A 9,560-nucleotide genomic window follows, 5' to 3' on the forward strand; every position below is an offset into this window, starting at 1 on the left:
TAAGTTAGTGAATTTTAATGTATAATGTAATAATAATATAGTAATTGTTTTATAAATTGTACGAATATAAAATAGTTATATCAAGGTTTGGCTAAATTTTTTGAGGCTTGAGCCTTGTTATTGAGATGACTCGTTTGCTACATTTTACTTTAAAAAAATTATATATGTAGATATATATTTATAACATTTGATGAGTGTGGAACCCTTTTTTTATGCAAACAATTTTAGGATTAATCTACTAGTCAATCTATTACTTTTTTTTGTTTTAATCCAATAGAAATGTTTTTTATTGTTTTCAGCTATTAAATTTTTAAAGGTATTTAATAATATATGGCGAAGAACACCTAATTATACAAAACCCATTTAAAATGTAAGACGAAAACATCTTTAGAAAAAAGTAAATTTAAAGTAGGCGTCTTTATTTCACTCGTCCAGGAAAAAGAATATAGTAACGTGCGGACAAAATACAGGGAGTAGTATTTGGGAATCAGGATGAACAATGTAAACCCTAGACCCTTCACACGTCTACTATATATAGGATGCCCACTACACCTTGAGACTATTGTTTTATGAAACCACTAAACCTGTCATACTGCTGCAGGAATTCCTAGACGTATACGACAGCTTCAGTGGGCGTCCCAACCAAGCAATGTCCAACAGCAACCCGGTTCAAGCCAATTATGAGGAGGTAGCATCCGTCGAGTACATCTGCACTCTAATCGCTGAAGTACGCGGCGACGTGCCGGAGTGTATCCCGGTTGCATATCGACTGGCGCAAGAACAGTGGGCAACCGATAACCCCAACAAGGTCGTTAGGCTCATAAGCAACACATGGGGAACGGGAGTAGGTGATGCACTTCACCGTTTCAACTATACATTTTTTTTAGGGATAAGTATGATTTTGGTCCCTAACGTAGGGGCTGAAAATTTATTTCGTCCCTCAACTTTTTTTCGCTCCAAAATGGTCCCCTAAGTTTTAATTTGTTTTAAAATCGTCCTTTTTACCAATTATATACCACCACCTCCTCCTTCTTCTTCTTCTTCTTCTTCTTCTTCTTCTTCTTCTTCTTCTTCTTCCGCCTCACCACCGCACCACCAATTCTTCTTCTCCTTCTTTCTTCTTCTTCTTCTGTGAACTTGATTTGTTTGTGAAATTTTTGGATTTTTTTTAAAATTTGTTGTGGAATATTGCTTTTGTTGAAATTTGTTGTGGAATATTGTTGTGGATTTCTGATGATGATGATGATGATGATGATAACCATGATGATAATGTGGTGGTGGTGGGTTCTGGTGGTAGTGGTGGTTTTGTTCTGGTGGTTTAAGTGCTATTCTTCTGATGATGATGATGATGACCATGATGATAATGTGGTGGTGGTGGTGGTGGTGGGTTCTGGTGGTGGTGGTGGGAGAAAACACAGCGCTGCCGAGACGGGGGGAGGGGGGAGAAAGAGAAGCGGGACAGGGGTGTTGTTTCGGGAAGAGGGGAAAGGGGGAAGGGGGAAGGTCGCCGTCGCAGCAGCTCCACGCCGCCGCCGCTCCACGCTACTACTCCTCCTCTGCCTGCATTTGCGATTCTGCTTCTGGTTGAGGAAGAAGAGGGGAGGTAGGGAGGGAGGGGTATTTTTGTCCGAAGGACCATTTTACAATAAACTGAAACCTTGAGGACCATTTTGAAGCGAAAAAAAGTTGAGGGACGAAATAAATTTTCAGCCCCTACGTTGGGGACCAAAATCATACTTATCCCTTTTTTTTACCTTACTATCTGGAGTACAAGCTCTTCCCATGTATGCATTGCGGCCTGCATAAGTTAATAAGTTTTTTGTTCGCAGGCTCTTCGTGCTGACCCCTCTGCGTCGAAGATGATTCGACTCTTACTGGAGATTTCTGGAAAGCACCTTGATGACTACAACTACGATCTCCTAGACAAATCCCTCTCAGTCAACTATGAACTACAATGGGAGATCGGGGCAGTGAAGTCCAACTACCGGGAGCTCCGTTCCTCATACAGGTACGTTCTCCGTTGTAACAACCCAGAGTTGGTCGACTCTGACTCTTCGTGAAGCACTGGGAAAGTACAACTCTTGCCAACCATGCCTCCGTACACACTAGCCGAACCATATCACTGTATCGCCATTGACCTATCTTTGCTGAACTATGGCAGTCAGGTAGTGCTATTTATGTATATGCTGTTATAGTGTGTGTTATCGTTTTTTTCACACTTTGTATTCCCAGAAGTACGAGGATCATGGTATTAACAGCGGTGTCTATGGCCACGTTAAATTTGTTTTGCAACTTTACTCTCTTCCCCAGAAACTTTATTTTAAATGGATGATTTTCGGTCGACTAAATCGAATATCCAAACTAGCCAACGAACATTAAATGTATCATATAAGAATTTAGTACCGTTAGTGAACCGTAAGAAAATAGTTAACAACAACCACATTCCAGTGAATATAATATTTCTTGGGTATTATGTCTCTTTACTATAACCTTGAAGTCACGAATTGGATCAATCTTCATGATAACCAACATGCTGGACTTAGTTCTAAATCAGCATATAAGCAATAGAATGAGTATTTTTATCTTCATTGTATTCAATGTGAAGAAACAATACATTATGTATTTTTCACGTACTCCATAAATTACAACACTTAGTCCTTAAATTTCTATGAGTCAATTTGGTTTTTTACCTGGATTCAATAATTTTTTTAGGTCAATAAAGAGCTTTGGATATAATATCTAATAGTACTGCAATAAATTAAGAAAATAATAAAAATTTTGATAATAAACGTTATGTTAAAAGTCATATCATGTAACGAGTTACAGTTAAGTCGTCCGTGTACGTTATAACCTCATTTTTGGGGCAAATAAGTGTTACACATCTCCCATTATGATTTGCAAGATTTTAGAAAGACTAATTGAGGAGGTACGAAATTCATGCAAAATGATGAAGAAAAGTTATAGTATATCCCATAAAGCATACCATTCATTGCAGCTGCTAAGTAAAAATATTTAAACGTAATTAAAAATTCAAACTGCTGTAACAGTTTCAGAGCAAAACTTAAGATACTAAGTGAAAATATTTATAAGCTTTACGTATTCATGAAGATTGGCATATGCATTCATGGTAAATTGTATCTCTAAGTAATAAATTTTCAGTGTAGGACATACTTCATCTTGATTGATACAGTTGAATGAGGCTAAGAAAAAATTGTCAATAAACTAACTGAAAAAGAAGTATAAAGTAGGATTACAATTAAGAATGTCATCTCAAAGGAAGACTATTTTTGAAAGAAAGCAAATTTCTTTGCTCCACTAAATGTTCATCATTTGATATGCGAAGCGCAAGACATCGCCTATGTTGTCAATTATTCTTGTTCCCAAGTTAGGGGTCCCGGTGCAATTAACGTCTATATTGTACAACGATACATATCCAATTTTAGCCTATGGAATCCTGCTGCCAATGCTTCTTGTGTAGGCAGCAAACATTTTCCTTCATCGCACTCCATCTGGCAAACAGATTCAGCATCACTAAATAGACTATCCAAAGCTTCTATAGGGCTTACACGTATAGGAAACTGCAATTTATAGGAATTTCGGCTAGTGATACTATAACGATCAAATTACATGCTGGAGAATTTGGAAAGAATGTTATAAAGTTAAACTCAGAACAGCTAAGTTACAGGAAAAGAAAAGGGTGGAACCAGGAAACTGGCAACCCTGAAATAACAAGTTAAACAAACCAACGAATAACCAGGAATATACAGAAGCAATGCAAATTCAAAAGCCCATCTAAGTCGAAAACCAACCACGTTTATACAGCATATGATGCTTGGAAATTCATAAAGAAGGACAACTAAAACCCAAAAAAAAATCATAGATTTAATTACTTGCATATTGCTTATGAGCAATGCAAACAGCACCAATCCAAGAATTGCAACAATCACAACAAAATTCTTATCCGTGGCTTGCATGCTTGGCAAGAGATTATGTCCTAAATATTTAAAATTTAACATAGAAATGGTGTTAGAACATGCCTTCGTTTACCACTTTATAATAATCAATAAAGTGACTTACCTAAGATTTCTCAGCCCCCACTGAAGACTACTGTAATATTTACTGAAGAATTATGAGGCTGTAACTTCCAAAGAAAGAGTATCAGCAAAGATACCAAAGTGAAAGAGATCACTGTCCTGATCACAGAGGCTTGAGATATTGCTTGATTTGAGCCATGAAGTCCTACTTAGGTCCCTTAAGCTTTCTCATTCAAGATAATGGTACTTTCAATGTCGGTACTATACAGTACAAACTTTCTTCCAACACTCATCGTGATTTTCAATTGAGAGCAGATACCAGCATGATCCTAAGTTGTAATCAACACAAATCGTTAAGTACGGAACCCCAAAATTGCAATATTAAGTGAATTTCAATGGTTACTCACATGACTTGCTAGCATATAGAGCGTAAGATTATATGCTGCACCAGCCGAAGCTTTCTCCAGCATTACCCCTTTGGCCTCAAGGATTTCATGTTAGAGTGGATAAATCACATATAGCCTGAAGAGGTACTGAAAAAAATGGTAACCATTCCCTTCTACATGCCTTGACGAAAAAATTTGTGTCCCCCTTTAGATTTGGAATTACACTTCGAATAACCACCTAATATTTTGTTTATACGAAATTGTTAGCTGTAGCAAAAGATGAAACACGCTAGAATTATGATGGTCTTAACAATTCAGCTGAATACCTGTGGAAGAGGCTGTGCAGCTAGTAGATCATAACAAAAGTTCTTATACATATACTACGATGAAATCTTGTAGGAGTCTATGATAAGCTCTCCTCTACCAGAAAGGCACAAAAAAGGCTCCATATAAGCATATTGAAACCTCACATCAGTCTAAATAATGTAAAACACAAGAACCATGGACTGGATTATGGTGAGGGAAACTTGAACACAAATAGACATGTCAACGCACATTTATTTCTTCGCCATTGACAAGTAAAAGAACAGTGGATCCACAAACAATGAAATGAAGCATGCTACTAAAAAAATCTTATTCCATGTATTCACTCTTGGATCCAATATCAGAATCTCTTCCGCATCAAAATCATCCTGTCATCTTGCCAAGATTGTCTCACCCGGATGTCAAATTTGTTCGATAGAAATTCCATAGTAGATCCAACAAGCCTGACCGAAACATACTTGTTCTCCCAATCCTTCGAAACTACAGCCATCTTCCAGGAATAGTTTTGGAAGACCTCAACAACATCACCTGGACGACAATTATCTGCTAGTTCAAGCTCAGCGGTACATGACCTTATTGCCTTCCCAAAAACCCGGTCTATAATCGCATCATTAGGTGTAATGTCTCGCACCACCTAATTAACTTCTTAATGTAGCAAAGACTTCTAGCGTCTACGGTAAATCTTACTATTCTTCTTCGACTTCTTCGTTAACTAAACGTGTGCACGCAGCTTCTTCTTCTTAACTCTCCTCCTCCTCCTCATGAATTGTGATGAAAAATTGTTAATATAATTATAATTTTTTTCTTTCATGTAAAATTATATTTAATAACTAATTGACAAACAAATACGTCATGACTTGTATCAGTTTAAATTTGATGCATTCCTATTCATCCTTAAAACGATAAATTTTTCTCGAGAAAATACTAAATAAGATTGTTGATTTCATTTTTCTTTGTCAATTGTTAATATTCAATTTATGACATGTATCCGACTTCAGATTTTTTTTAAGAAATATTGGAAAGGACTATTAAATCCAATATTGTTGGAGCTACCAGCCGGGGATGGAGTAAAAGTAAAATGGAGCAAGAAAAAGATGATAGTGTTTGGTTGAATGAAGGTTGGTACAAAGTTCTTGAGTTCTTGGGATTAAAGCATGAGTATTTTGTGGTTTTTAAGTATAATGGTGAATCCAAATTTAAATTCATGGTGATTCGTTCGAGTGCTTCGAAGATTGATTATTTAAGTTTGAGAAGTTTTCATAATGATCACCCCCATATAAATCAGAAAATTATTTCCCAGATGGTGGTGATCGTCATGGAAACTTCTTAAACTTGAATAATCAATCTCCGAGTCACTCGAATGGATCACCATGAATTTAAATTTAGATTAACTATTACACTTAAAACCAACGAAATACCCATGCTTTAACCCCAATAACTCGACAACTCGGCACCAACTTTCATTCAAACAAACACAAACATCTTCTTTCTTGCTCTATTTTACTTTTATTCCATCACCGGCTAGTAGCTCCAACGATATCGGTTTTGAAAGTCCTTTCCAATATTTCTTTTAAATTTAATTCATGCTACCTGTTGTAGTCGGCAACACCTACTCAATTAATTATTAACAAGCGACAAAGAAAAAAATACCTATACACCATTATTTTGTATTATCTCAACAAAATTTTAACATTTTATTTTGAAAAGGAATTAATCAAACTTACATGCATTCAATTTGAAAATCTCGTTTTTTGTCAACAAACTATTGAATAGAATTTCATATGAAAAAAATTATTCATATTGGTAATAACATCATACACAACAATGATTATAATAATACGAACCGATTCAAGAAGAGGGGTAGGAGGAGGGAAGAAGGCGTTGCATCAACAAAAATGGAGATGCTATTCTATTTTAACTTGCTCTTTGTGTGATTTCTGCTGGGAAAGAGACGAACCATAACAGTGCAGATGGATCAGAAAGTGGGGTGCAGCGACAGTAGAAGGACTTGGAAAGCAAGAACCAAAAACACCTTCAGTTAGATATAAGAGTCACATTTATCCAAAAATCAGACTTCTCAACCTTCCCCTAATACACATAACACATTTATCCAATTATCTGTTTCTGTGTAATTATGTTTTGTCTTCCACTTGGAAAAAATAAATAAATAATTCTTTGAACAGTAGTTGAACTTGACCCTGAAAAAACCAAGAAATAGAAAAATACAACTGATAACAAATTCCAAATTAGACTAATCGCAACCAGTAAATAATTTGCACACGTAATGATATTATTATATCATGGTATTCTGTTACAATAGTCGTCAACATACACTAATCCAATTATAAAAGACAATCAATACCATAATATCCGATGAACATAAAAAGAAAAACCAATTATAATAAGAATCATCATTCACAAGAACCTCTTAAATAGTTCAATTCCCCATCACAAAAGCTTCATTTTTTGTTCCATTTCATCATCCAAGACTACCCTTCATTAATTACTTGACTACTTGAGTTTTCTATCATCATCACCTAATTCATCACATTTCTATATACATACTAGAGATTTTGCCTTTGGTTTTTATTGTATCTTCTTCTATTGGTGATTAATTACTATTTACAAATGGGTGAATAAGAGGCAAACAGATACAAGAGCATAAGACCTGTAGCAAAGTATGGATGAACATTCTTGAGGTGTTTCAAGAAAGGGTGGTACAAGGTTCGAATGAACCTTTCATGTGTGATTTCATCATTTTTTGGGTACATATTTAATTAGCAACACAGGTTTATACACTGGATTCAAAAAAATAGTAGATATTCAACCTTAATTTTTTATTTTTTAATTTCTAGTCTTGTTAATTTGACAAATTAACTTATGTGCCTTGCTGCCATGTCATCTGTCTCATGTAAACAAGGTAGCTTTGAAATAATGTGCAGGTTCAATATTGTACATGTAGACTTATTATTATGCATACAGAAATTAAAAGATATAAAATTTGCATTCTTCATGAGGGATAGTTAAACACTTTTTATTAAGTCAACAATGTTGTACCTTTATTATTATATAAGCATATCTTGTAGTCTCCTTCTCGAAAGAACTTTTCTTGTAGCTCAGGAGGATGGCACCTTAGGCTCATCCAATGATTTCCATACATTCGGGAAACCAGTTCCATCTCCAGTAAAGCAGAGTTTGTCAGGGCCTATCTCGAGGGATCGAACTTCTTGTCGTGTAAACAGTCGACCTCTCTCTAAAAAACTGTAGAAGCAGGCACAGTAAGTAAGTAGTTACAACAGCACGAAAAAACAAGAATGATATAATACATCGACATTGCAGCAAAGTTAGCAACACAACCAGATGCAAGCTTGACGGTCACTCACGTTGGCAATTCATACATACGAACTGAATTGTCTTTGCACGAGCAAACCACCATTGGTTTCGCGACTGCAACGGTCATCCCATACAATCCAAGAACAGCCTATAATAAACAAAAATGTATAAAATAAAATAAAAATATGAATTGAACAAACCAATAACCTCCTTCATAACCAAAATTAAAATATCAGCCTGTACAAATATTGGTGGTTAAGCTTATATTTTTTCCAGTCTGAGTGTATGCCACCTTCAGAAGTCCCTCCTCAGTGCACACCCGAAGGATAATCACCGTCTTCAACGGTCAGGATTACATCCACCTTGTCCGAAGGTATTTTCGGACCGTCGGTGGCCATATCTCTCAACCACTGCCAACCTGTTTTCAGAATCAATCAAACAATAAATCTAGTATGAAACACACGGAGTTTCAACTCAATAATTCACAAATTCACACATCTGAATTAGAGAAGATAAGGCTGAGGACTTACGAGAAACACCGGAATGTATGATACGAAGGAAGGGGTCGACGACTCTAATCTTGATTATGTTGAATTGGAGTATTAGGGTTTTTATCATTTTTTACCCGTGCCTACAACCTTCTCGACTCACCCTTTTTTGTTTTTACGGTTTTGGGCTAAGCCCAAAGAATACTACCCGAACCAAAACAAAGCCAACCCGACCCAATCCCCATCTGATCGTCCTATCACCATGAAGACGCCGCACAAAGCTGCTTGTTTCCATGGCTGCCGCCCCTCAACCATCGCAGCTCCTACCTCTGCTTGATCATCGGGTTTGGAGTCAAGACTTGATGCCCTTGAGCTGGCCCGAATAGGTCTCTCCACTAGCGACACCTGCGTAATAAGATCCTCCGGAGAGGATGACGTAGTCTCTGCAATTTGTGCCGCTTCCTAGACCCGATCCAGACGAAGAAAACCAAATCACGATGAACCCGATTTGGTTTGACTTATCAGAGAAAGACACCGACACGTCATTGTTTAGGTTTTTAGTGGTGTTTGTCTCACTATATGGACCCAAACTAAAGGAGTAGTAGCTTGGTTGATGATGATCAGACCATATCTCGAACCCTCTGTTGATGTTGGTGTTGGTGTTGTTGGATGTAGATCTCCTCGTTTCTTAATAGCAATTCGATATTGTTGTTGTTTTCTTCTTGATCTTCTTCTTCTTGTTTGCTATGATGTGGACCTAGAGAAACGAAGAAGATAACATCCATAGCAGAATGAAGAAGATTACAAGATGTATAAGCCCAATTATATTAAACAAGTCCACCACTAATGACCAAAAACAAAAACGAAAACAAAGGCCCAGCCCACCTCCCTAACATTGGCTCCTTATTGGCATATTCCATTAGCCGGCTCCCCCTTCAACTACCAAGGCAGACAAGCTTTCAGAGCTCTGCCAAGCCTGTTCCCTGCATCCAACA

General features: G+C 36.8%; 2 long non-coding RNA genes across 8 annotated transcripts; one reads left to right on the plus strand and one right to left on the minus strand.

Moving 5' to 3' along the window:
• On the plus strand, positions 426 to 2,288 carry LOC110269805. The gene is made up of 2 exons (XR_002358563.1): positions 426 to 848; positions 1,830 to 2,288. It is a non-coding gene; the product is annotated as an uncharacterized LOC110269805 (long non-coding RNA).
• Positions 3,098 to 9,350, minus strand: LOC107631100. 7 transcript variants are annotated; one of them, XR_002359741.1, is made up of 9 exons: positions 8,608 to 9,350; positions 8,370 to 8,495; positions 8,128 to 8,225; positions 7,802 to 8,005; positions 4,747 to 6,942; positions 4,442 to 4,658; positions 4,078 to 4,363; positions 3,891 to 3,994; positions 3,100 to 3,509 (listed from the first exon to the last, which is right to left on the minus strand). It is a non-coding gene; the product is annotated as an uncharacterized LOC107631100 (long non-coding RNA). The 7 variants fall into 7 exon arrangements; XR_002359738.1 differs by lacking the exon at positions 3,891 to 3,994 and having other exon boundaries at positions 3,098 to 3,509; positions 8,608 to 9,349; XR_002359739.1 differs by lacking the exon at positions 3,891 to 3,994 and having other exon boundaries at positions 3,098 to 3,509; positions 8,102 to 8,225; positions 8,608 to 9,349.

The sequence above is a fragment of the Arachis ipaensis genome, chromosome B03, assembly GCF_000816755.2.
Source record: "Arachis ipaensis cultivar K30076 chromosome B03, Araip1.1, whole genome shotgun sequence".
Lineage (NCBI taxonomy): Eukaryota > Viridiplantae > Streptophyta > Magnoliopsida > Fabales > Fabaceae > Arachis > Arachis ipaensis.